This window comes from Nomia melanderi, chromosome 6, assembly GCF_051020985.1.
Source record: "Nomia melanderi isolate GNS246 chromosome 6, iyNomMela1, whole genome shotgun sequence".
Classification (NCBI taxonomy): Eukaryota; Metazoa; Arthropoda; class Insecta; order Hymenoptera; family Halictidae; genus Nomia; species Nomia melanderi.
This window is the reverse complement of record NC_135004.1, coordinates 5,945,637-5,969,779: the sequence shown is the minus strand read 5'-3', so window position 1 is coordinate 5,969,779 and position 24,143 is coordinate 5,945,637. Positions and strand designations below refer to the sequence as shown.

At 46.2% G+C, this 24,143-nt stretch overlaps 1 long non-coding RNA gene across 2 annotated transcripts in view; it reads left to right on the top strand.

The window, feature by feature from the left end:
• The window catches only part of LOC116427959 (uncharacterized), a 199,137-nt gene extending 188,588 nt beyond the window's left edge, over window positions 1–10,549 (top strand). The window contains exon 4 of one of the 2 annotated variants that reach the window (XR_012998803.1): window positions 10,528–10,549. This is a non-coding gene — a long non-coding RNA (uncharacterized LOC116427959). Of the gene's footprint in view, window positions 1–7,847; window positions 7,904–10,527 lie in introns of those variants that run through there. The other variant, XR_012998804.1, reaches the window with a different exon arrangement.
• Window positions 10,550–24,143: the final 13,594 nt, after the last annotated feature.

Here is a 24,143-nt window from a genome sequence, read left to right as displayed (position 1 = left end):
GGGCGTCGACGAGGACCATTACGAGGATCTGCGCGGATTGCAACCGGTTGACCGGCAGTCCCGGGCCCGACGACTGAGCAAGCAGAGTCCTACGCGTAAGAACGGGCCCAGCGCAATTTCGTAACGATCCCGCGCTGTGTGCGCGCTCATGCGTGAGATGACCTGGATCTTTTCTCTCTTTCGACGCGTGGCACGGAACCTTCGCAGGATTTTGCCAATTCTTCGGCAACGCGGCGATCAAACGTTCCGCCGTACCATGCCGGCTCGCTCAAGAATTTCGCGCGAAACGGATCGCGTGCCACGCGACGATTAGACCACCGCCGGACGAATCGTTGGCCGATCCGCGGAGAGCCGTTAACCCTCGCGTAACGTCCGAGAAAACCGCGGCGCGGCGCGGAACGATAAACGCCACTCGATTTTTCACCATTTCGTTTCTACGTAGTAGCAGCCACGGTTACGTAACGAGATTCCATGAACGAAACAATTTCTAGCGGTGTAATGCTATAGAATTATTGACGATTACCGATATAGGATACACTCGTTCCTCTCCTTCCAGATGCACCTTTCCAGCGTTTTCTTTCAACGCGGACGCTGTAGGACTTTCTCTGGCAACGCGCGTTTCTGCTCACGTGAACCCAGAATCGAATTGTTCGGCGGCGTGTGGAAATATTCTGATAGTAATGATAATTAAACCTTCAAATGTGTGCGACGTAGTAACTCGCCGACAAAAATACTTTCATGTAAGACCAAATGAATCGTCGCAGAACTTTGAATATGACGCACGTAGGTTTTAGCTTGATAGATACACGCGTTTACCGTGATCACGATGAGTTAACTCGTTGAAATAGACGCATTCAGTGTGTTTCTAGTAAATTAGTAGTTAAAAGGTTAAGGGAAACGTTTCATTCTGTTAATCGATGGTGATCGATTTAACGGTCGGAGCGTATGATACGCTGATCGTGTTATTTACAATAGAAAGAGACGTCGCCCTGTTATGTCATACACCGCATTCTCCTTCCTCCGACGTCATCTTAGACGATCCGGCTCGATTAATGAAGATAATCTATCATCGTGCACGCGTTAAGGGATTGAAGACATCTCGCGGACAGGTTATTCGAGATTCAGTTATACGCTCGTATCCCACCGATCTTTATAAGTCATAAACAATGTCCACTGTGCCGCAACTATTCATTACTTTTATATAACTATCGCAGGATACCTGTTCATTACGGCGATTTCCGTTCGCATTAAATGGGACGTGCGGGTCGCATGAAACGAGCGTGCAGGGACGCGCGCGCAGATTGGCTTCCAAGATCCACACTAAAAAAACACTGATCGCGGTGTCCGATACGCAGAATCCGGAATTATCCACGACGGACAAGACGTCATCGATCAGAAACAGAATTCCCGCTAATTTACGATGTCATTAACGCGGCCGGGAGTCTCGTCCTCGGCAATTATAACGGAACACCTCGCACTGTATAATTAATCCTTTGATCTGGTCGCGTGTGTTGCGTTAATTGGATTACGAGCTATCGATCCCACTAGTTCGATCATGACCCACAGAGTTCGCCCGACTGGGGTTGGGATTAGGGTTTCCTCGACGATTGTGACGGGTCTTGCATTAGACCTAGAGAATATATCCAGCAATTTTACGCTTCGAACTGCTCGTTTAATTGTGTCTTTGTCGATGATCGTTAGTACATTGTTGCAATATATCGAAGGCAGCCCTGCAATGCCTTACAAGATGGTTTATGAAGTGGTCGTTAAGGGATGATCGATTATACGCTGACGAAGGGGTTGGTCCTCGAGGTAAACTGAAGCGGACGTGGGAAATATTAATCGCAAAGATTTAACGCGCACATACTGTAATTATTATCTTGTATATTGTAAATAAATCACTTTTGTTCGTAGTTGTAAACGATAGCGAGAACCAGTATTCCGGGTCGAAATAATATGAATTAACCGATGGAAATAGTAGCAGCTGTAATATACGAAACATTCTATATGTATTTTCGACCCGTGTTACGCAAGCTTTATCGAGATTCTCAGTTCACTCGAAGATTCAAAACATTATAAAAAACTGACGCTATTCTCGTTAAAACAAAAAGCGAATGGAAAAACAACAACCAATGATGACGATGCTAAAAGAATATAATACAAACCCGATCTCGTTGAAAAAGATACAAAGAATTCGGGAGAATTAACCCCGTGTGCTTAACAATATTTTCCACTATATGTATGTAAATTTTCTTACTAGTTATCCATGATATCTTCCGCAACTAACATAACAAAAAGTTCTATTGAAATTAAGACAGAATTATTTCAATGTTCCATGTACTGCTGCATCATACGAAATTTAAATACTGAACATCAAACTTCATAATTTCGCTACATTGAATCAAATGCCGATTAAGAGACTAGCCTGTCGAGCGCAAAGGGTTAGTAGAATCGGCGCTGAGGTCTCATAGAACCGCCTAGAAATTCGAAACGCTTGGCAGCCGGTCGAATTGGCTGCAGGAAGATTAGTTTTTCTATTACGCAGTGTCTTTTACATCGTCGAGGGTTCCGTTCCTCGGTTTGCGCGAGCGCAGTCTGCGTGCACTGTACAACACACGCGTTGCCCACCCCCTTCCACCCTCCTCCTATCCTCCTCTAGCCGTCCCCCTTTTTCTATCTTTCTCCCTCTCTCTCGTTCTCTCACTCGTTCTCTCTCTCGTTCTCGCTTCCGCTCTCTTTCCCTCCCGTATATCTTCCACGTATCTGGTGTGCTTCTCCGTTCGATGCATTCGTATTCGTGTCTTGGGTTACGACAGAGTAGGCCCGTTATCGGGGCCTGCTGATTGCCTTTGAACAAAGAGGGCCTCGCCTTGCGCCGCTCGCCAGACGAGGATGCCGCTAAAACGAGAGGAAAAGAGTAACACGAGGAGATTGTTCGTGATGAGGTGGTTAGACTGGTTCACGCACGTGTGTGCGTGTTGGAAACACGGTCCCCGGTGTGCGTCTTAAACTGCATGCACTCTCCGACCGAGCTGGGCCGAGGGGGAAGAGATCTTTCTCTCTGCCTCTTTTCTGATCTCTCTTTCTCTCTTTAACCCTTTCTTCCTCCCCCTCCACGTCGACTCTCTCCCCTAGCACGCCCCTTCATCCTTGTCGCTCTTCAGCTTTGCCTATTTTCTCGTTCCAACCACCGCCAGTTGTCGTTCTCTTTCTCGCCAACCGCTTTCCAACATCTCTCTCCCTCCGGTGGCCGCGTGAACTTGTTCTTGGCTGGTCCGAAGTCTCTCGCGAGCGCGAGCGCGCGCGTAAGTCCGCGGCGCAAACGCATCGGCGAGAGGACAGCCAAAGAGAACGAAGAGGAAGGGAGACGGGACCGGGGGGGGGGGGGGAAGAGCGGGTGCCGCGATCAACGATAAACGTGACAGCCGAACACTGCTGACCCAGGGTAGGGGCAGGAAAAGGGTGAAAGTCTTTCGGAAAATCCAGCGTAGATTTCTTCTCCCGTCGGTCCCTCTCCTGAGTTAGCCGCCCCGACCCGGCCTGGCCCGGCCCGGACCGGCCCGGCCCGGCCCAGCCGGTAGTGCTGCTAGCGGGGAGGGAGCGCACAGGTGTACGCCACGGCTCGGTTGGAGGCTACGTACACACGAGCCCGAGTAAAATTGAAATATAAAACCCGCGGATACTGTTAGAACTCTCCGCGTAGTGGGTGGGGAAAACCGGCGGTGTTCCGAGCCGAATGAAGTATGGTTATGTAACTGGGCTATCATAACGGGCATCCGTGTATCATTTCGAATTCGATCGACGGTGGCTACCTGGCTAATCTTTGACGTATGTCTGTAGCAGATCTAGACTTGCCGATGGTTTCTCTTTGAATCTATCGATAAACAGTTTTCGTTCGGAGCATCTAGCGATCGCTAATGCGACCTTTTGTTCACCGGAGTGCTTGTAATCGAAGGCGAAACTCGCAAGAAGCGCGAGATCGCGAAAGTTCATGCGTCGTCGTACCTTTCGAGGGTGTTAATGCGTATGGAGGCGGGTTTCTCGATGTTCTCTCGCTCTTTCTCCCGTCCTCGTCCTGCTCGTACACTTCTCCTTCTCCGTCCCCCTCGTTTGCTCACGATCACCGCGTCTCCCTCTCTCATCGTTCTGCTCGCTCCTCGGTCCCGCTCGCGCGAGCGCTGGTTTGTTTTGGTTTACCGGGTGTCGAGTGTGTCGAGCGGGCGTCGTACTACGTTAAGTGAGGCCGAAGCGCGACAACCGACCACAAGGCGCCTGCGCGAGCGCGAGCGGGTAACAGCGTCGCGCGAGCACCGGCGAGTCCCCCCGCGGATAATGTTAACAGCCGTTGGCGAAGCCGCTGAGCGCGTTTGACAACGTGCGGCTTTTGTCAGCCGGGATCATCGTCGTTGAACAGGTCGATTCCCCGCGAGAGATATCGTCCCATTCAACCTAGGCATTGGACACTCGTTAACCGTGGTTGCGTAACGAGGCGACCGTCGCATAAACACTCGTAAAGTACAGCGTAAACCGGGGATTTATCGTATCGTAACGCAGATTTTTTGGTTTCCTCGATCCTCGCGGGGTCTCGCTAAAAATTCGTTTTGATTCACTGTTGTCGAAGGATATTAATCTTTAAAGATAGTGGGATAGGTTGATACTGACTGATCGTAAACGACATTGAGAAGAATCGCGAGGAAATGGGTGCTGTCAAATGGTGATCGTTACGAATAAATAATTTTTAACACTAGAACTACCGAGCAGTCAAATTGTCTTCTTGGAATTTCTCTGTAGAAACTAAATAGTGCAACTATTGAGACTTCAATTGATTCGCAATGCAATTTGTGTATTGATAAATCAATTTCTCTAAGTAAGTTTTCAGGGAAGCATCCATTATCTTTTCAATATCTGAAAAAAAGAAATCGCGAATGTGCCATTTTGACCCGTCCGATAGTTGTGGCGTTAAAGAAAATACTTTTAATCTTGTACCTTAAGCAATAGTAACAAGCTGTCTTCAAGATGTTCATCCACAAAAGACATTCTCTGTACATCAAACTCAGAGTAAATTCGAAAGAATTTTAACAATTATACATTTAAGGACCTACAACTACCCCACCCAAGCAAAGATAAAGCTGTTCTTATCCATGATCAAGGCTCGACCGCATGATCGTTCCGATGAAATTATTCTCCGGAACCGCGTGGTTCACCAACAGCCCTCGAATTAAAATCGTACGGATATCGGGTATCGAAGTGTTCAATTTCGCGGGGCTTCGGCCCGGAGGGGAGTCAATAGAACGTCCCGCGGGCGGGCGGTCGTAAATCAACAGGTTTTTCCAAGAATCGCCAGGTGAATTATATCGGGCCGTTCGTCTCAGAATCGGCGCAGCCACACATTTATTATCGGGCCCTTATCGATCGGTATATCCTAGGCGAAATTTATTTGCGGCTGTTTCACCGGCTTATTTACGACCCTGGCAAGTTCAATCCACTTGTTTCTTGTCCGGAGCCAACGGCATCACGAGACCGGGCCCGTCGTCTCTATCAGGATGGCGAAGAGATCGCGTGTCGTGCACGACCCAGCCCGCGCTTCCCTGAACTTGAACTCGTTCCAGAGCGTTCGAGGTGGCACCACCGCGCTACGAATTCGCCGTGGCCTCTCCTTCACCCCTCACGCCCTCGTGGTTGTTTCCGTGGACCGTACAATAGACGGGAGGCCGATGCCACCAGTGGTTATGGATGAACAGTAGCAATCGAGGAACGACGCTCGACAAAAACGCCACTGAGAAAAGGGGGACAGAAGGATGACCGCCGGTGAATCGTCCGTTGCCTGGAATCTGTTAACCGGGCGTTACCTGTGACGCAGTTTTGGATGCGCTCGGTGTGATAGCGATCTGTTGGGCGTATATATAATTGTGTATCGTTGAGGGAAGTTTTCGTACGTAGATGTTGGACATAGATTATTTTTTAGAGGAACGCTATGACGTATTATTAACCAAATTTTGTTTATTAGTTTGTAATCAAAGAACCTAATATATTTTTAGTGAAATAACAGTACACCTTGAAATTCTGTTTCTTCGTATTCCTTAAAAACAGTTTTCCGTCAACTTTCAAAGTTTACTTTCACAATAACCTGAAAGAACTAATTTCCGGAATAGCCGAATTCTCGACTAGCGCCCGATTGTCAGTCATTATTCATACTAGTCATTCATCATAATTGAATCAATCGTGGAAATTTTTGCCGCGTGCCGTAGCCGAGCAGGGATTCCGCTCGCAGCGTGTGCTCGGCTCAAAAACAATACTTGTTATCGCGCGAGAAAGAGAGCGGTGTGGCGAGGCGCGGAAGGACGTGGACAAAAAATCGGTCGAAAAATACGGATCCAGAAAATCCTGTTTCCCTCGACGGGGACCGCCGGCCGCGGACGAGAACGCGGACGGAGACGTGTTGATTTAACGGAACAAATGCAGCGTATCGGGGCGGACCTGTTCCATCGGCGCGGCGGGGCTTCTGCATCGCGAAAGAAACGACGCAGAAATCAGCGCGGTCTGATCGGGTTCCTTGAACCGTGGACGTGCGCTATAGGTGGCTATCGCGGAGCCGGCGTTGCACGCTCCGCGCAATTCGGTTCCGTGAACCCCGGGACCAGTTTAATCCGCGTCCAATCTGCGGCCTCGTGCTTCCTCGAATCGAAGAATGAGTTGTCGGTAGCGGGCTCGGATACGCCGCGCGTCTCTGCACCAACGCGCGCGTGCACGGCCGTGTTGCACGGCCACTTCTTTCGTTCGCTCCCTCACGGACCGAGCCGACAGATGTTCCAGTTTCTTTTTTCTGCCGATCGAGCTAATTGTCGGGGGATTAGTATCGGGACGGGACTATGAAGCTGCTGCTACCTGCTAACCTGTCGAAAGGAAAATCTACCTGGGGGTCTGTGAATTTTCTTTTATAGCTGAGATCACCTGTACACGTGAAACATTAGGATAATTTTGTTGAGTATTCTGCCATTTAAATTGTATACAGTATTTTCAATAGTTTGTATTATTTTTATGCAGGTTTGGAAATTTTCGAATGCTATATGCATTCTACGATAAAATTCGAACAATAAAATACAAGATACGGCTACCTATAAGATCACAATTCTTCATGTGGCTCTGCTGTAAATCATTCACCCTTGAGGCTATCGTCGAGCAAAATTTTCTACTACAGACTTTCATTTTGTTTTAACGCGTTTACCTTTGATCATAGCCCTTAACACTGTCATCAAAGTGGCCAGCCACGATGCATTTTATACTCATGTTATTCCGGTAACTTCCTGTGAAAAAACGCTATATGTCTCTTTAATTATATATTCTTTAAATGAATGCGTATATCCCGTTTTATAGCTTATACCGTACGCTACTCCTTCCGTTTGTCAACGGTTATTCCCGCGAACTCAAAATACTCGTATGATCTTGTGCTTACGAACATGCAACGAGATTCAATTATATGAAGAATCTACGAGTTGCAACTTGCAGAAGAGAAATCACTTTAACATACAAGATACATACGATTGGATGTAACAAAATTATAGTTGTATATATATATATATATATATATATATATATATATATATATGTAATAATAATAATAATAATAATATCAAGCTTCATATAATCCATCAGTACACGAAATCTATATATGTTTCCTCGTTAGTTCCTGTCAAAGAATGTCGTCCACATCTCCTCGGAAAAAATTAAATATTTCCAGTGAAAAACTTTCCAGTGCAAAAGATTAACGTAACTCGTGTTCCATATTGCAATTAAAAGAATTCAAAATTCCGCAAAAAAGCTATGAAGTCTTTTCAAACAAATCATAGGAAAAGGAAATTCGATAAACAGCGAAGCGAAGAGGGATAGTCACGTATAACGTAAGGGGTGGCAACGTAAGAAGCTTTCTCTTCCGTTTCTCCCCTTGCGAGAGGATGCTGCCGTTTATCCTAACAGCGCGCACGGCTGCGTCGCAACCGCGCGGCGCGCGCGCCGGCCTGAGCTGGGTGATGCCGATTTCTAAGACTGTAACTAAACGGCCGAAGTGAGTACTTACTTTATCCGACGCGTACATAGCCTCCCGTGGCATCGGCATCGGCGCGGCTCGCTCGAGCGGTGCTGCTCGGAGGTGCGCGCTGATCGTTTCGAGTACATCGAACCCTCCTTTATACTCGTACCTGCGTAGGTATATACCTGAATCCCCAAAAGGATTCGGATCCATCGTGAGGAACAGGTGTCAAGAGGCAGCGGCCTGAGGAAGGAAGAAGCGGGGGAGGAGGGAAACGAAGAGGAAGATATAGATCGAGCGAGACACGGCGTAGGGCGAAGGGGGATGAAGATGGTAGATCGGAGAAGGAGGAGGGCAGCGGACGAAGAAGGGTAGAGGAGGGCGGAGAGCAAATGGTAGGAAAAGGTGGAAGCGGGAGGAGGGGGGCAGTCCTCGGCACCCAACTCCCCCTGGTCTTATATTCCTCGAGCGCATCGAGGGCCGTCGCGCGCAGCCTCCTCTCAAGGATAACGAGTAATCCTGGATAGTGGATCCGCTGATCCGAGGGAGACTACTCTCTTTCTCTTTCGTCCCGTGCTTCTTTTCCCTCTCCCCTTTCTAGCCTCGATCGCGCCGAGACTCGATTGTCCCGGCTCGAACCTAGCTAGAACCCTTTCCAGGCGCACCGTAATTACTTGGATTTTGATCGCTGCGGAGACGGAAGACGGTAAGAGGTGTGGGAGGACAGCGGACCGGAGGAGGTCACTTTTTTCGGGGGTTTATTACTAGGAAACCGACGGACCGCGAACCAACGGAACGGGGTCCTTATCCCTCTCTTCTTACTCCGCCTGGTCCTTGGTCCTCCGACGTGTTCCTCGGAGCCGCTCCTCTTCCCCCTTTCCCGGAGCGTCTTCCTCGCTTCTTCTTCCTCTTTGTCCTTAGAACGTGACTCGACGAAAGACCCGGCTTTTGTTTTGACAAATCCTCCTGTACGTGTGCGTCGACTCGTCGATGGACCCTCTTTTCTGGCTTCCACGGTCTCTGTGTGCGCGGGATCGTGTGGATTGTCTCCTCTCTTTCTCCATCTTTCTTCCTTTTCTCGATCCCTCGCGGCCCCATGCGTCCTCTTCGCTTCGCTCGAGCGAGCGAGACGCGGACAGGTCGTTGGGCGCAGAGAGGCAGGCGGGTGCTTCAACTTGCTCGTCGTTTTGTCGAAACCCCCACCAAGCTGGCCCGATGTAAACACGAGTGGCTGATAGCCGTGTGGCCCTGCGAGGGGATCCAGCGGACCGGGAGGCAGACGAGGGTCCGTGGAACAGGGACAACTGGAGGGACCACGCGAACAAGTGAGAGAACAAAATACAACGGAGATGAAGAGGAAGAAGGAAAGCCTAAGGGAGAGAGAAACGTCTGTTTGGGGCCCGAGCAACACCGAGCCGAGGCGAACCAGGCCGAGCCGAGATACAAACGAAACGAGCAAAGGGAGAAAAAAAGTGAAACACGAGGGAGGCAAAGTGCAGCTGAGCCCCAGTGGCGTAGCCATTCGCAACCTCGGCCTCTGGAGCTTGCTAGCTTGGTCAACACGGTCAAACCTTTCGCGGTCAATGTTGGAAAAATCGTATCTAGGATCTTCGTTGTCGATACTCGTGTCATGAAATTTTCTTGGCTTTTTCTATCCATATAGAACATCTTAATTCGAATACGTAACATGGGCCACCGTTCTAGAATCAACGGCTGCGAGTACTGTCTCTCGTTAAACGTGTTAACGAACGCGCTCGAGTTAGGTCCATTGTTGCGAAAAGTAGCGCGCAATTTCCCGATGAAAGGGCGCGAAAAAACTGCACGTGCACGTATCTCTGTGTAGTGACCCCTAGCGCGGCCGGTGCGCGCGAACGAAGGGAGAGACGCCGCTTTTTTCCGGCTGAATAATGCCAGGCCGGATCTATTGTGCGCCGCGTGCAAGTCAGTCCCCTGACAGCCGGGCCTCTAGCCCAGCCATGGAACGGGGGACTCATGTATGTAGGTCCCAACGGTCTGTGCCCGTTGAACTAGGTCACGTCGAAGTGCTCGATCGTATTTTTTTCTCTCGCTCCGTCTTCCCCTCTCCATCGATCGTCCTTCTTTGTCGCCCTGTTCATCGTTGGCCGGATCGCATCCTCCATTGTTTCGGGATCCTCCCTCTCCGTCGATCGCGATCTTTCTTCTTCCACGCGAGAACGTATTCTTCCCTCGCCTCCTTTTGGCTTAACCCTTCGGACTCGACTGTATTTTTCACTAGAAATATTTATCATTTTCTAGCGAAATATTAACGATACTTTTCAGAACTAGCGTAGCGTAGCATCTTGTATAAATTTTGTCTGTTTTGAAAAAACAGAATTATCTGATTTCAATGTCCCGTGTGTTAAATAAAATTACACAATGTTAAACACTCAATTTTATATTTAATAATCTTGCTGCGGGGAATCAAACGGTGACCGTAAGTTCGCTGTCGAGTGCTAAGGGTTAATCTTCTTGTCTCAAAGCCAGAGTCTCCGGTAAACGAAGGTGAAACGCGGGACAGAGGGAAGGCCAGTGCGGCGGAGAAGACGGAGGAGAGCGAGGGGTGGCTGGCGTCATTATGAAAATGATACTGTACCTGTAGCTGAGGGGACAGACCGCAGACCATAGCAATTACGCGTAATGAAACGCCCGGGTCCACGGTGGACGAGTCCAGACGACGAAGGGCAATTGACGACGTTTTGCGTCTACGTAGCAGAGTTCGAAAACAACGGGGACAGACGGTGTATCGCGTGTAACCGGTCGCAGCGAATCTGTACGCCACCTCTCCATCGGCCGTGCGATCGTGCCGGATAGCGCCGGAATTGTATCGAATCGTGTGGTCGTGCGCTGCGGGCTGTTTTGCACGAAAGAGGTCCGATGCTCGGAGCCTCTACGGTCTACTTCGCGAAAATGACACGCCGAGGACGTTCATCGGATTTCTCTATTGCTGTATTCTAGTCGGTCGTTTATCACCGTTTGATGGATCGCGTTTCGATCTTCGATGAAGTAAAAAAGCTTATCTTTGTATTTACGTTTTGGGATTGTGGTCATTGGAACGCTGGAATTATAGATGACCATATATTCTGTTAATAAGGTGTGCTATATATCTATAAACTATTTGATTAATAAGAGAATTGTTGATAGATGTGTGTAAGTGATTATATTGAGAATTGTAGTTATTCAAAAAAGAATTGTTAACTTGGAAGTATTTTAATTGATCTTGAAGACGTTCACGTAGATATTTAATCTTGTAGGAAATATTTGCAGTAAACGATGTTCGTGACGGCATTCAATACCGGCGGGCAATAAAGTTTGAACAAACGACATTTTTCTCTGTTTAATTCTCTGCGAAACAGTTCGCTGATTGCTGTTGGAGCTAATTAGGTTGTAACATAAATAAATCCAGGCACGAGCGTAAACATATTCTAATTCGAAAAATTCAATTATGACTCATTATAAATCCGCATAACCGTGATTAACAAGAAGGCACTTACAGTCGATTTAAACTCGGCACGGCTACTTCACAGCTCCGCGGAACTAATAATCAAAAATAAATATTGAACATAACTGAACTTATTTATGTTACAACCCAATAACTCACGGCGAGACTTCAATTGATACATTAAAGTTATATTTATCATTGCGCAGTGGATTTTATATATTTATGGCCTATGTAAACGTATAAAACGCAATGAAATAAATAATTTTACTGAAATTTAACACGTCGACTGCTCAAACCAGTACCCATAAAAATCCCATAAAGTCGAAGCGGCATATTTAATGAATCAGCGAGTGAGACGTCGAGATTTATCATAGTAATTACTCTTTTAATCTTCTCGCGTTTCATAGATCCCAACAAAATGTAGATTGCTCGATATATCGCCATAAAATACAATTCCATTAAGTCTGAATAATAATTCGCACGATGCTTATCATCTCCAATCATCATAGTCTACATCTCTCTCAAAACTACGACCACCTTTATCGTACCTCCAGTCCTCAGCATCGTAACTCTTGATTTTCATCTACGACAATTGAATAGCAACTGAATCACGCGAAGACCGAATGCACGTACAACTCCAACAGCTTCCATCAGCGATAATTTCAAAATCGATTAAAAAACTATCATTCAACCTTCACGTGATTGATCCTCTCGAACAATTCATCCTGTTGCTCGGCGGCGTCCTTTTACGCCGTTGCGCGATTTTCACGAAGTCCTGTTCGCGTGTTCAGGGACGTCGTCCGGTAAAAACGCGCGTGACATTTTCGAGGGAAAAGGTTTCTCCTCATTAGTATCGGCCGATGATGCCCGGGCCGGCGGGCCATGGTGGTCGTGGGTAACACATGCATTCATCGTATCTGAAATTCCCCGACACGTGTTCTAGCCGCGGTCGCGCAGCGTTCAGTCTTTTGTTTGACGTGAATCACCTTCTGTGCGACGCGAGCGTCCCGATGCCGATCGGTGTGCGTGCGCGCGATATAACGCGCGTAAGCGGCTTGTGTGTGGATGTTCAACAGGTACGAGGGTCGAGGCGCGGTGCTTTCTATACGGAAACGCGGGTTACACGCGTACCGGCGCATGATGAAGGGCTTCCACCATTGTCTCCCTGTCCGTATGAGTCACTGGCCGAACCATAAAATAGTCATAGAAGTGAGTTACGCGGAGACCCTACCGCGGAACGGTTAACTCTCGCGTTTTGCGGCTTCTAGATCAACCGGATCCACGTTTCGCGGACCGATCGTTTGGCTTTATCGATTTTTGTTTGTCGAATTGTACTTTAACGGTTAGCAATTGGTCTTTCTGTATAGCTGAAACTTCTGTACAATTGAAAGTTAACGAGGTTTGAAATAGGTAATTTTTGATAAATGCAAATAGGTATTTAGTAAAGTTCGACGTCTCATGGGGATTATTCTAATTCGTGACTGTATATTAGCTATGAAAGAATTTTTGAACTAACTTTGACTATTTGCAATGTTGTTTATTCACGTGTCGAGAATAATTAATCTACAGATTTGGATCGCGACAGATGAAAATCTTGAAGAAATCGATGCCTAGATATTTGCACAAGTGCTGGCACGGTTTAAAAAATAGAGGTTTCCATTAGTCATGAGTCAGGTTGGCTACCAGCCGTCTTATTACGCTTTCGTTCCTCGGCATTTCTTCTTTCCTTGGCCGTCGCGTGTCACTTGTTACGATATTTGCCGAGATACTAATGTTGATTGATCGATCACCTGGCCATTGTTGGTTTCGTTAGCATCCATTGTCGGGACACTCGGTGGTCGCAGGTTTTCGCGGTTCACCGATCCGTGTTCGTTCGACAATGTTCCCGGCACTGCTCGGCAGTTTTCTTTTTTCCGAAGTCTGTTTTTCGAGCATGTTAGGGATTTTTCACGATCAGAAATTCTGTTTTAATTGTGATATAGATGACAGGTTTGCGGTAATTGTAATCACTGGTGCGGCTTGCGCCTGGAAATGTCTTCGAAAAACGCTCACAATCAAGCGAAACCGATTTAAGACTCGTTAACATTTTTTTGCTGAAGAAACGGTAAAAACAGATCACTGAAAATTACGAAACATTTAATAAGTCATAGCTCGTAATTTATTTGAAACTTAAACGCGATATAAATCATTTGTATTATCTACAACGAAGGAGCAAATGCTCAAGTCCATGATTCTCGACAATTTGACATCATCGATCACATTTCTATGAAATCACATGATTTTAAATGTCTAAAACCTAATTGAACAGTTCGATAGCCTGTAAAGCGTTCGAGAAAAACGGAAATTAATAAATAAATCAATTTATTCCTTTATCTACTACAGAAAAAAAACTCTTGCGAAGTTTCAAACAGTGCACTCTGGCAACCTTGTACAACAAATCACACAGCACGGTTGCTCGATGATTCTGGTATTATTATTCCGTCCGAGGCTTGATGCGGGGAAAGGGCTGACCAACCGTGTAACGCGGCGTGAACCATCATTTCTAGGTGTTGTATAATACAACGTAGAACCGGGTTGCACGATCCCGCGGCAAACGCTAATAGCTCGCCGCGGTTTCTATCGGCGCGATCCGTTCGATCCAGAGCCGTTGTTCTAAACGGCTGTCCGCTGCCTCGGAGATAACGATCCACGATAGAACACCGAGCCGAGCCGATACCGATCAACAGGCCCGGGAAAGAGTGCTTGCCGGCTACCGTGCGCAGTCGAACGTCAGTCAGCGTTGCTGGTGGATACGTCGACAGAGATTGAAAGCAATGTCGGTATAAGTAGAGGTGAACGGTTAATCGCGAGTAACGCGCGGTGAATCGGCTAACGATGCCCGGATGGGCCGATCGGGGAGATTTACATCGGCTGGGAGCTGGCAATGAAACCCGTAGAAACGGGTTTCAAGCGTTTGGCCCGAAAACCATTCCCCCGTTTCGTGTCCAGTAACTTTTGACCTCTTGCGATCGAACGTCGCTGTAATAATTTTGAACATTGACAATAACAGGCAAACGAATAATTGAATTATTTCACTAATGAAGGATTTTCGGAGTTCGGAAGGAAAATTTAGGTTTTTATTGAAAGAGGTATTAGAAGTTTGAGTTTTCTGTTGCCTTTTTCAGTTTTCTATTGGTTTCCTTATATCTAAGTTATAGAAAATGAAATATAACTGCTATTGAATTGTTATTTATCGTTTACAACGTCTTCTATGCTTCACAAGGGTTTTCATTCGAAATGATTGCCACACGAGAAATGCGCGATCGGCCATATGTTAATTGACAATCTAATTCCTTCGCCGTCAGACCGATCACATCCTGATCACGTTGCCAGGATAGAATTTCCATGCCCACGCCGAAAAAAATCTAACTCGCGATCTGATCGAGAAACTAGTCGTTCGCTGCGCTGCAGGAAACGCTTCCACGAATCTCGAAGCGGTTTCACTGCCGACTGTCGGGAACCAATTAGCTTATGATCCAATAAAACCTCTGACCCAGCGCTGTTTTTGCGGCCGCGGTGTTTTAAACGCGTCATTTTTTTCGCCAGTCAGTTTCTGTTCTAATAATTATACATTACATTCGCCCGTACGAAACGAGACGTTTAATTTTTAAAGACTTGTTTGGTTAACCGTTAACCGAGTTAGTTATCGTAACATAAATATAATCGGTAAATAGGTACACGATGAAGAAGTAAAAGTCTGTCTTGACAAGTCGGTCTTGTCGTTTTCCATTCGTAGAATGTAATTTCTAATATTCAGAAGTTACACGTTCACTCGCGGTGATTATCTAGAAAGTTTATTATATTTTCCGTTTTACAGCTGTCCCCGATGGGGCCTTTTATTCGACGCATTAGAAAAACACGTTCGTTAAGAGACATGTAACAAACTGCTTTTCCAATTGGTTGTTTCAGCGTATTTCCAACCTGGCGCATATTCATTCAAATATCTTTCGAAACATCTTCAACGTGTATTATTACATCAAAAACAGACAGAAAACAATATTGCTCAATTCAGACATAAAAAAGATTCGATTTATCATTTTTAACTCCTGACTAATGATGTTCACGGAGTTAGCGATTTAACACATATACTTACCTCCACATAAAACCTCCTCCAAATGACAATTCATTTCCCATCTCAGCTGTTTAAACATTTACCAGTTGCTTCCCCGTGGGATCCGCGATGAAGTTTGTTCGAGCCGTTGAACAGTCAGCGTCAGACCCTTTCCTAAATCAATCAGAAACCAGGAGGAAGGTGTTCCCTCACTGATAGAACGCGCACCGTCGACGGTACGCCGCTCACGCTCGATGATTTCACTGTTCGACGCGTCCCGAACAGTGGCTAGGCTTGAATCGCAGGAAGCGATCCGTCATTCCGAAGAAAGCCCTTCTAGGTGTTCCGGGTGTTCCGGCGACGGCTTTCCAGCTGCCATAGAAAACGAAATCATTGGCCATTTCTCGCCGTCCGAGCCACGGAGCGGTTAACGGTGACCCAGATCTCAAGTGGCCGATAATTACGACGAGTTGTCAGCGTGTAGCCGAAGCAAATCCATACGCTATATAGGAAGCCCTCTTGTCGAGTGGCCTGGATGGATGTCGGTCTCTCGGTGTCCGTATCCGTGAGAGAAAAAGAGAGAATGATTGAGCAACAGGGGGCGGAGAGGGGACAGGGATATATTCACTGGAAGACGTTCCATCTAGAAACGGGAACGCGGGCGTCAGCCAATGTGTCCACGCATGAGCGTTTAGGATTAGCTCGGTCGTCCTAAGTAAGCACTCCGACCCGGCTTTTCGAGGCGAACAAAACGACGCCGTGTCTTATGGACCTGGATACACCTACGAAGTATAACAGACAATTTTCAAGAATCTTTTTATTCATTAAGCTACCAAATTTCACATTTAATATGCAGATAACTGAATATTCTGTTTCCAAGTGCTCATTCTAAAAAATGAATTGTTGCAATTTTTCGTTTATTTATTTATATACATGGATTCCAGTGAAAAGTAAGCAAAAGTAAAAAAGAATCATTCCAGGTACCCAATGTAAGTTCAATATTGATGTCTTCGGAAGCTTGTGTGCGTAGAAAAATGAAATTCGTTTTCAGAATTAAATATTCTGAAATGATCCAAACCCTATCTTCATGTTAGTTATTAGTTCCTTAGATCGATTTTTTCATTAGAAAATAGTATTTACTAATCTTTACAATGAAGATAGTTAGAGAAGCAAATATTGCGATTAAAATAACGTCAAACACAAATCGCAATATACAAAGTGAAAAGTGACTCGGCACCGTTTCAGTAACAATCAGAACAACCGGTTCTCAAGTGAACCCGTAGCAACCAGAATCGAAACGTCGTCCGTCCACCTGCATTTTCGCTTTCCCGATTTCCGCGGCTCTGTCAGCGTTAATTTCTCGACGCGAGAAGCGACAGAACGCCCGCCGCTCCGTTAAGCGGCCGGAGGTAAGCTTTGTGCGATTGAAGCGCGTTTGACGTTGTCAGCTCGGTTAGCTTTAACAGCTTTTCCCCGGCCACGGTCCTTTGCAGTCACGCGTTAACCGGGATCGGCAAAGCGCCCCCAGTCGGCTATTCCTTCTTTTCCCTTTTCCTTCTCTTTTCCTTTTTTTTCCTCTTCCTGTGCCTCCGTGAACGCGAGAACCTTCTTCAAAGTACGCCCCCGGCCCTTCGTACTTTTTCCTCGCTACGACCGACCCTCCAATTAGTGATATAATTAATAAATATTTCCTCTTCCGGATGAGGGATTCCAGATCTCGAGGAAATCTCGCGCTTGCAAACAGTCGGGCTTGTCCCTTTTCCCTTCTCCTCTCTCCTTTCTCTTTCTCTGTATGCTTTTCTTTTTTTTTTTTTTTGAAACGAACAACTTTCGTTGATCCCTCTTACTTCTTCGGGCTTTTTCATCTACCGCGAGACGTTGTAAAGTTATAACGGAGAAAGTAAAGGAGAGAGAGAAAGAAAGAGAGAGAGATGGTCAGAGATCTGGTGTGATTCACGTTATTTGCAGAGGGCACACGGAACCTCTCCTGGCTCTCTTCCCTTCTTCCAGCCGTCTTTTCCCCTTCCCCATTCCCTTTCTACGCGATCGTGCTCTCCTCTCTGTCCCACCAGTGAGGACTGGTGACATAATTACGCACCGCCCGGAGGCTACTCCACCTGAGTCACTCGTCTTCACTTTCTTTTGTTCTCGTTGCCGTACCGATGGTACTCGACGAGCTAGCCGGCGATCGCGCCGGTTTTAAATATCACCAGTATCGCGGCCCCTACCTTTGGCCGCATCTTAGATGACGCGTGTTACGTAACGTAAAACGCGGCCCCGAGGACGGTTAATCCGTTCCGGGGATGATCACGGCAAATTGGATCGATAGCCGTTGTGTAATTTCATCTTTCGGCATCTATTTTTCTATATTACGCGGTCACGCGGCGTAAAAGGAGTCGAGTTGCTCGAAAATATGGAAATTCATTTTTTGAAAGTTTGTATTCCTTCGAAGTCTTTGATTCCTCTTTATTACTTTATACTAGCTACCCAAGCTAATTTCAAATTATGAAGATGAAACAATAATTAAGTAGAGCAAAATCGTCGCCTTCCCCTCAACTTACCTCAACCCCCGCGGCAAGTCCCAGAAAGGTGTTACATCACTACCCCGTTCACGGAAACAAAAAGCCTGAAACTCAACACGCGAGCTTTCAAGACCTTTCCGGTCGCGTCTTCATCTTTATCTTCCTTTGGTAAATTTCGACAGACGCGTCGTCATAACGATCGCGTCGTGATCGCAAAAAGGGACACGCCCCGGTGAGAAACAGAGAATGAGAGGACGACGGAGAGAGCGGAAGAGAGTGCGCGGGTCGCGCCAAAAACCGTGACAAAAGCGCGTTTTTTCCGGCACGCCGGTCCCCGGGGTACGAGCTTCTTATTTTCATAGAACGGCAATGGTGTAGCGTAACACCGACATCTCCATATCAATGGCTCCCCTACTAGGCTCGCAGGTGTACCACCTCATTCACTACAAAAGAACAAACTTTTGGGACAAGTGTGTTACGGTGGCCGCCCCGTGGAAACGGTTACACCATGATTTTGTTCTCCTCCAGCCCCGGCCGTGCCAACCCTGTCCCCCTTTCTTCTACTCCTGCACGTAGGAACGAAGAAGACGGAGAGCAGCGAGCCTTTGCATTATCGAGGGGACAGAGATCGAGGGGGAACCGTGTGCAGACTGTATGGGAATCTCACAGGTGCATGGTTTTCTAAGAGAGAAGAGGACTTCGCCCCGGGCAACGTTCGTTCCTATTCGTTCCACGGTACGTTCCACGCTGGCGTTCGTTGCGCGACCGTGTGTGCGTACGGGGGTGATTCTGGAGAGGTCGAATGTTCTCTCCTTCCCCTTATCTAGTTCTCTCTCGCTTCCTCGTCCCGTAATAGTGATATTAAAACACAATATCCTATGGGACCGGAGAAAAAGTTGCTAGCCGGTTAGGGGCGGCGGGGGGTTGGCTCAGCCCTCGAAGGTGATGACACTGCTCGAATGCACGTGCATGGGAATCCGATATCTGGGCAGAGACGCGTACGCGCGTGGAACGGCTAGCACAGAGGGTAACGGGGAAAGAGAGACGGACGACGCTCGGGTCAAGAGTACCACCATAAAGTCCCACGGGTAAGGATCGAAGCCTCGTAAGAGGCCTACCGAAAAATTCAATCGGTCTCCGTAATCCTTCAGCATCATCCATCGATACGTTCGCGTGTCGAGAGGTTACCCACACCACTGGCACTTCTACTGGAATGGGACCATCACCTAGCCGAGCATTGTAAAGCACCGATCGTTTGTCAATAGCGACGAGATAATTTTATCTTTTAGTTTCCCGGCAAATGATGAATTAATTAATCTTTTATACTCGAGAGATGACTTGGTTTTATATAGCAAAATTATAGTCTTGTATATAATATTAAGCTTTATTATAATGCATCGATATGTGAGATATTGAAATAAAATAGCTTTGTTTTTTAATTTGTGTAGACTATCTTATTAGATTCAAAGAATGTCGTTTATATCTCAATTGGAAAATGTTGAACATTTCTACTGATAAACTTCCGATTACAAAGGTTAACATATTACACGCGGAGCACTTTTCGCACTATCTTCCATTTAGGCGGCATGTAAGATAAAGAATTGCGTTTTTAAACAAAAATTTTGTTTTACTTCTGATTCTGATAATGTCATATGATTTATAAATTACTGTGCCCAAGGGCCGACCCTGCTCAACGTGTTAACGGAACCACGGAATGAATTGTAAATGAACGTCGGGGATGAGACACCGAGGGAATTGAAGTCGTGGCTCCGAAACGTGACAGGGTGTACCTCACTGACGATGATTTTCGTAGATGAACGATAGATAAACGGCGAAGCGGACGAAGAAGCGTTGTTGCCGCGGAGGACGTTGAACCTTTACCGGCAAGGTGGACTGGGGCACTTTGGGTCAAAAGTGTCGCCATAAAATTCGTGTTCGTGGAACGTCCCTCGGTTCTGGGACTCGTTATCAGCGACGCTCGAAGATATTTCTGTACCTGTGGGTCAACAGAGCCGAGAACCTCGATCATCCGTTCGGAACCCTACGGTGACACACCTTCGCGTCAACGATCTAAGCTTTCGTTGTCAGTGAAGTATCTCCGGTCACGTAGATTTGTTTCTTATATTTTGTTTCGCAAATCAACTTTGGTTTGACGGATTTCGGATGATGTTTCGGTCGACTCTTCCAATGATAATGGGACACATGTGTTTCATACAGTTTAATTAAATTATTCCTTAGAATACTATATATTTCATTTTTACAATTATCTGTATTACATACGTTCGATTAAGGTGTATTTGAGAAACAAAGACGTACATCTATTACCGAATAAAAACAGTCTAATGCAATTTGTTACAGGAAGCGCAAATACGTCGTGAAGTAATTAAAATGAAAAATCATTGAAAAGCGTCTGCAACGATCAAACTCGTCTTCGTTCAGAATTAACCAGTGATATTATTCTCAACGGTTGTAACTTTCATCACCGAAAGGTCAAAGTATTTATACCCATCGTAGCGATACACACCGTTATCAATATACACAAACCCGTGAGTTTGTATATACACCGATGAGCATGCTTTCATAATTAACATTAACGAATATTTCTTACGCTAACACTGTCGTTGTTTGTTTTAAAAAATTACATCAAAGCAACCCGTTTCTGCCGCGGAGTTAGATGCGATTCGTATTATAAATTACGGGTGCGCCATTCCGCGGTCGTACTCATCAACAGATCCCATCGCGGGGGGGGTTAAACCGGATTCGACGTGATACAAATTGAAATACTATTGTCGAACGGAAGAGTGTCATTGCGATCCCAAGGCTGCTCGGTGCTCGCCAAATGCAGAGATCCGTGAGGACGATAAAGGGGGGAGGGAATCGTCATGGAGGCCGTTGAACCTTTTCCCCCTAAACTCCTCAGGTATACAACGTTCGGTGTATCCCCCGATCGATCTCCGTATATCTTCCAAGATATGATCCCGATCGGACAGCGATCTTTAGGGGTCCTCTGACCTTGACCACTTAGTTCTGGTAGCGAATCCCTCGCGTGTGTATACAGGGCGACGCTCGTAAACGAGCGAAACGGGATTTAACCTTGAAGAGTCCTGGCAGTCTCTTCGGGTCCCGATTGAGTTTGCACGTCTGCTCTTTTTAGGCGTTCCACTGGGCCGGGTCGAATTAAAAAAAGAAAGCGGGGGAAAGAAAAAAGGAAAAGGGAGACAGTCGAGCCGAGAGGGAGGAAGTTAGAGTTGGGGTAGCCGCGAGAGCAATCTCTGGGCTCAACGATACCCAGGCCCCGTCCCTGCGAGGCGCGATAGCCACGTTTTCCGTTGTAAATTTCCCCAAAGCGCGAGTGGGACGTAAATCGATCAGACACTGCCTTTGGCTCGTTGTGGATGAGGTTTTGTTCGTTTTCGGGCCCTGCTCCTGTACAAGAGGGAATCGAGGGGCCTGATGAGTCACGGACGGTGCCCCGCGGCGAGAGTCTCAGCGGCTCTCAACGTCACTCGATTTTGCTGTGCAGATTTTTCACGTCTCGTATTTATCTTTTACATCCATGATTCGAACGATGTTATTGTGGAAAATGTTGTATTCTTTTATGAGGAAATTTATGTAGCATATACATCAAGAATTCTAATCTACTGTACTTTTATAGAAAACTATCTTTATTACGAGAACATTGAGGTAGGTAATCGTGTTTAGATATATGTGTAGATATTTTTCAAATATATATTTTTTCTATTTTTTATACAACGCGATCGTAATATGAAACCAAAAGAATGGCCCGTCTGGAAAGTAATAAAATATAAAGCGTAACGTGTTTTGTTTGCGATGGGATATTAGTTACGTCCAACGACGAAGGAAATAACTGAAAAGACACGGTTGAGAACCGGCCAGCTATAGCCAGGGGTTTGGGTACGTTAGGAACACGTGCAGTCTCGAACGGTCCAGGTCCCCCCGTAAACGTGTTCGTGTTCAGATGGTACCGTTCGCCTGTGTGAGTTGAGATATAGGAGGCTCCTCTCCCTCCTCCGGTGCCGGGCCTTCCTCCTTCCTTCTTCCTCCCACCTCTCTCGCTCCTGGTGTCCTAAGTTATATTCGAAAGGGGAGATTTGTATTTGTGCATTCGACGTATTGTTTGTGTAGGTTGCCTCCCCTGGCAGGTTAGCCACCTGTTGACTAACCTGAACCTTAGGTTTCTGCCCACACAAACCCCGGCGACGACGACGACGACGAGGACGAGGACGAGGACGAGGACGATGAGGACGACGAAGACGACGATGTGTTTTTAAACTACCCCGTCCTGGTCGGTTCTTAATCTTTATTTTGCCCTCAGGGGTTAGAGACCTCTAGTCCTGGCCTGCGCCAGGCACCTCGCGTTTGAAATCGATGCCCAGGAGAGTTTTCGATACCTTCCTTCATCGAAAACCTAGACGCAGGAACTAGACAGGGAACAAAGTTTTGATAGGGGTGGACCGAACTAGTTTGAAACACTTTTTCAGATCGTTCTGCTTTGAATCTTTGCTCAAGAGAGTATTTGTGTATAATAGATTTATGAAATCGATTGTTCTCTTCTTATCGTTAAATTATGATCATCCCAGGATAAGTACATTTGAATATTTTTCTCAACAATCCAGAGCATCTAGAAGTTGAGCTTCACAACCAAACACATACACCTAAAAGAGTTCAGCAAGAAATTTGTGACGTTAACTTTCGTAACAATAAAATTGGAAAAAAGGAACTTTTATTAAGAATAAATAATAATACCAATAAAAGCTCACGTATAACTATGAATTCTCTGAAGAAAGAAGTATCAAAAACTGAATCATTTCCATCGAAATATAAGGGGACATCTTTGTGTGCACGATTCGCAGAATCGTCTGGTCGCCCGCGAGAATTGCCGACGCTTCCCTCGCTATCAGCGGGCTTTCCATCGCAACGCGGAAGATCAGCTGTGATTTCGAGGTCGCTGAATACATTAGAACGAGCGCTACGTGTAACATTTTCCATGGGCAGCGATTTATCGCGTTTCTATTATTATAAAGGACTCTATTCGGGGCTGAACAGCGTCGGAAAACAAAAAACGCGAAATGATCGGAATGGAGGATCAATTTAGAGAATCGAACTCGATACCGTGTGGTTACGCGGAGAAGAAAAAATGGTTACGGAGCTTTGATCCGGCAGATTCGTATCCGATTGGATGAATATTATCTTAGTAGAAGATTATCGCACGCAGCTCGGGGCGGTTGAGATTTATGCGCGAAGGTGTGACCGGTAACCAGCGACTTTCCTATAAATCTAGCTGGTTAACGTTACCCGCTACTCCTGGCTCTACTCCTCGGGCTATTCTGCCCGTTATCGCTCCCTGATTCCACCATACGTAAGACTATCATACACACGCCGCCAGGATCTCAGAAATCCTTATATATGTGATAGGGAATCGGAAATTAGTAATGCAGGCAACCCCCGTATATCACGGTGGTTCTAAAATGTGTGTTATTATTGTTATACCACCTTTATTACGCTGCACGTATATACAATAGAGAGCTTAACTGAATCAATAATAACAGACTTCGTACTGATCGTTATTTACTGTCTTTGGTAGCGAGGAATTAAAGAAACAGCGAAAACATACCAAAAGCTAAGTCAAAGACCAATTTTTTACCAATTTCTGAATTTTCCTTGGTAATCTTCTTCTGCCCTTTAGAACATATCGCAAAGCTGTTCGCACCAAATATTCGAAACAACTGTTTTACGATAATTTGTAGTTGCAAATTATATAGACTTTTCTACAAAGTAATCAAAATACAATGTTTTGAAAGTTTACTGAATATTATCACAATGTATATAGATAAATACCGTCAGAATAATATCACAATCTCGCGATACTTTAGCAGTAAGTTCACAGAATGTGTCAGTTCGACGCACACTGAATTTTGTAAAAACTATTTGGTAAATTGCAAATGTGCATCCTTGATTTCCAAGATCTAAACGAACGAACGTCAATGTTTCTGAGAACAATAAGATAAACTACAATAAATGTCC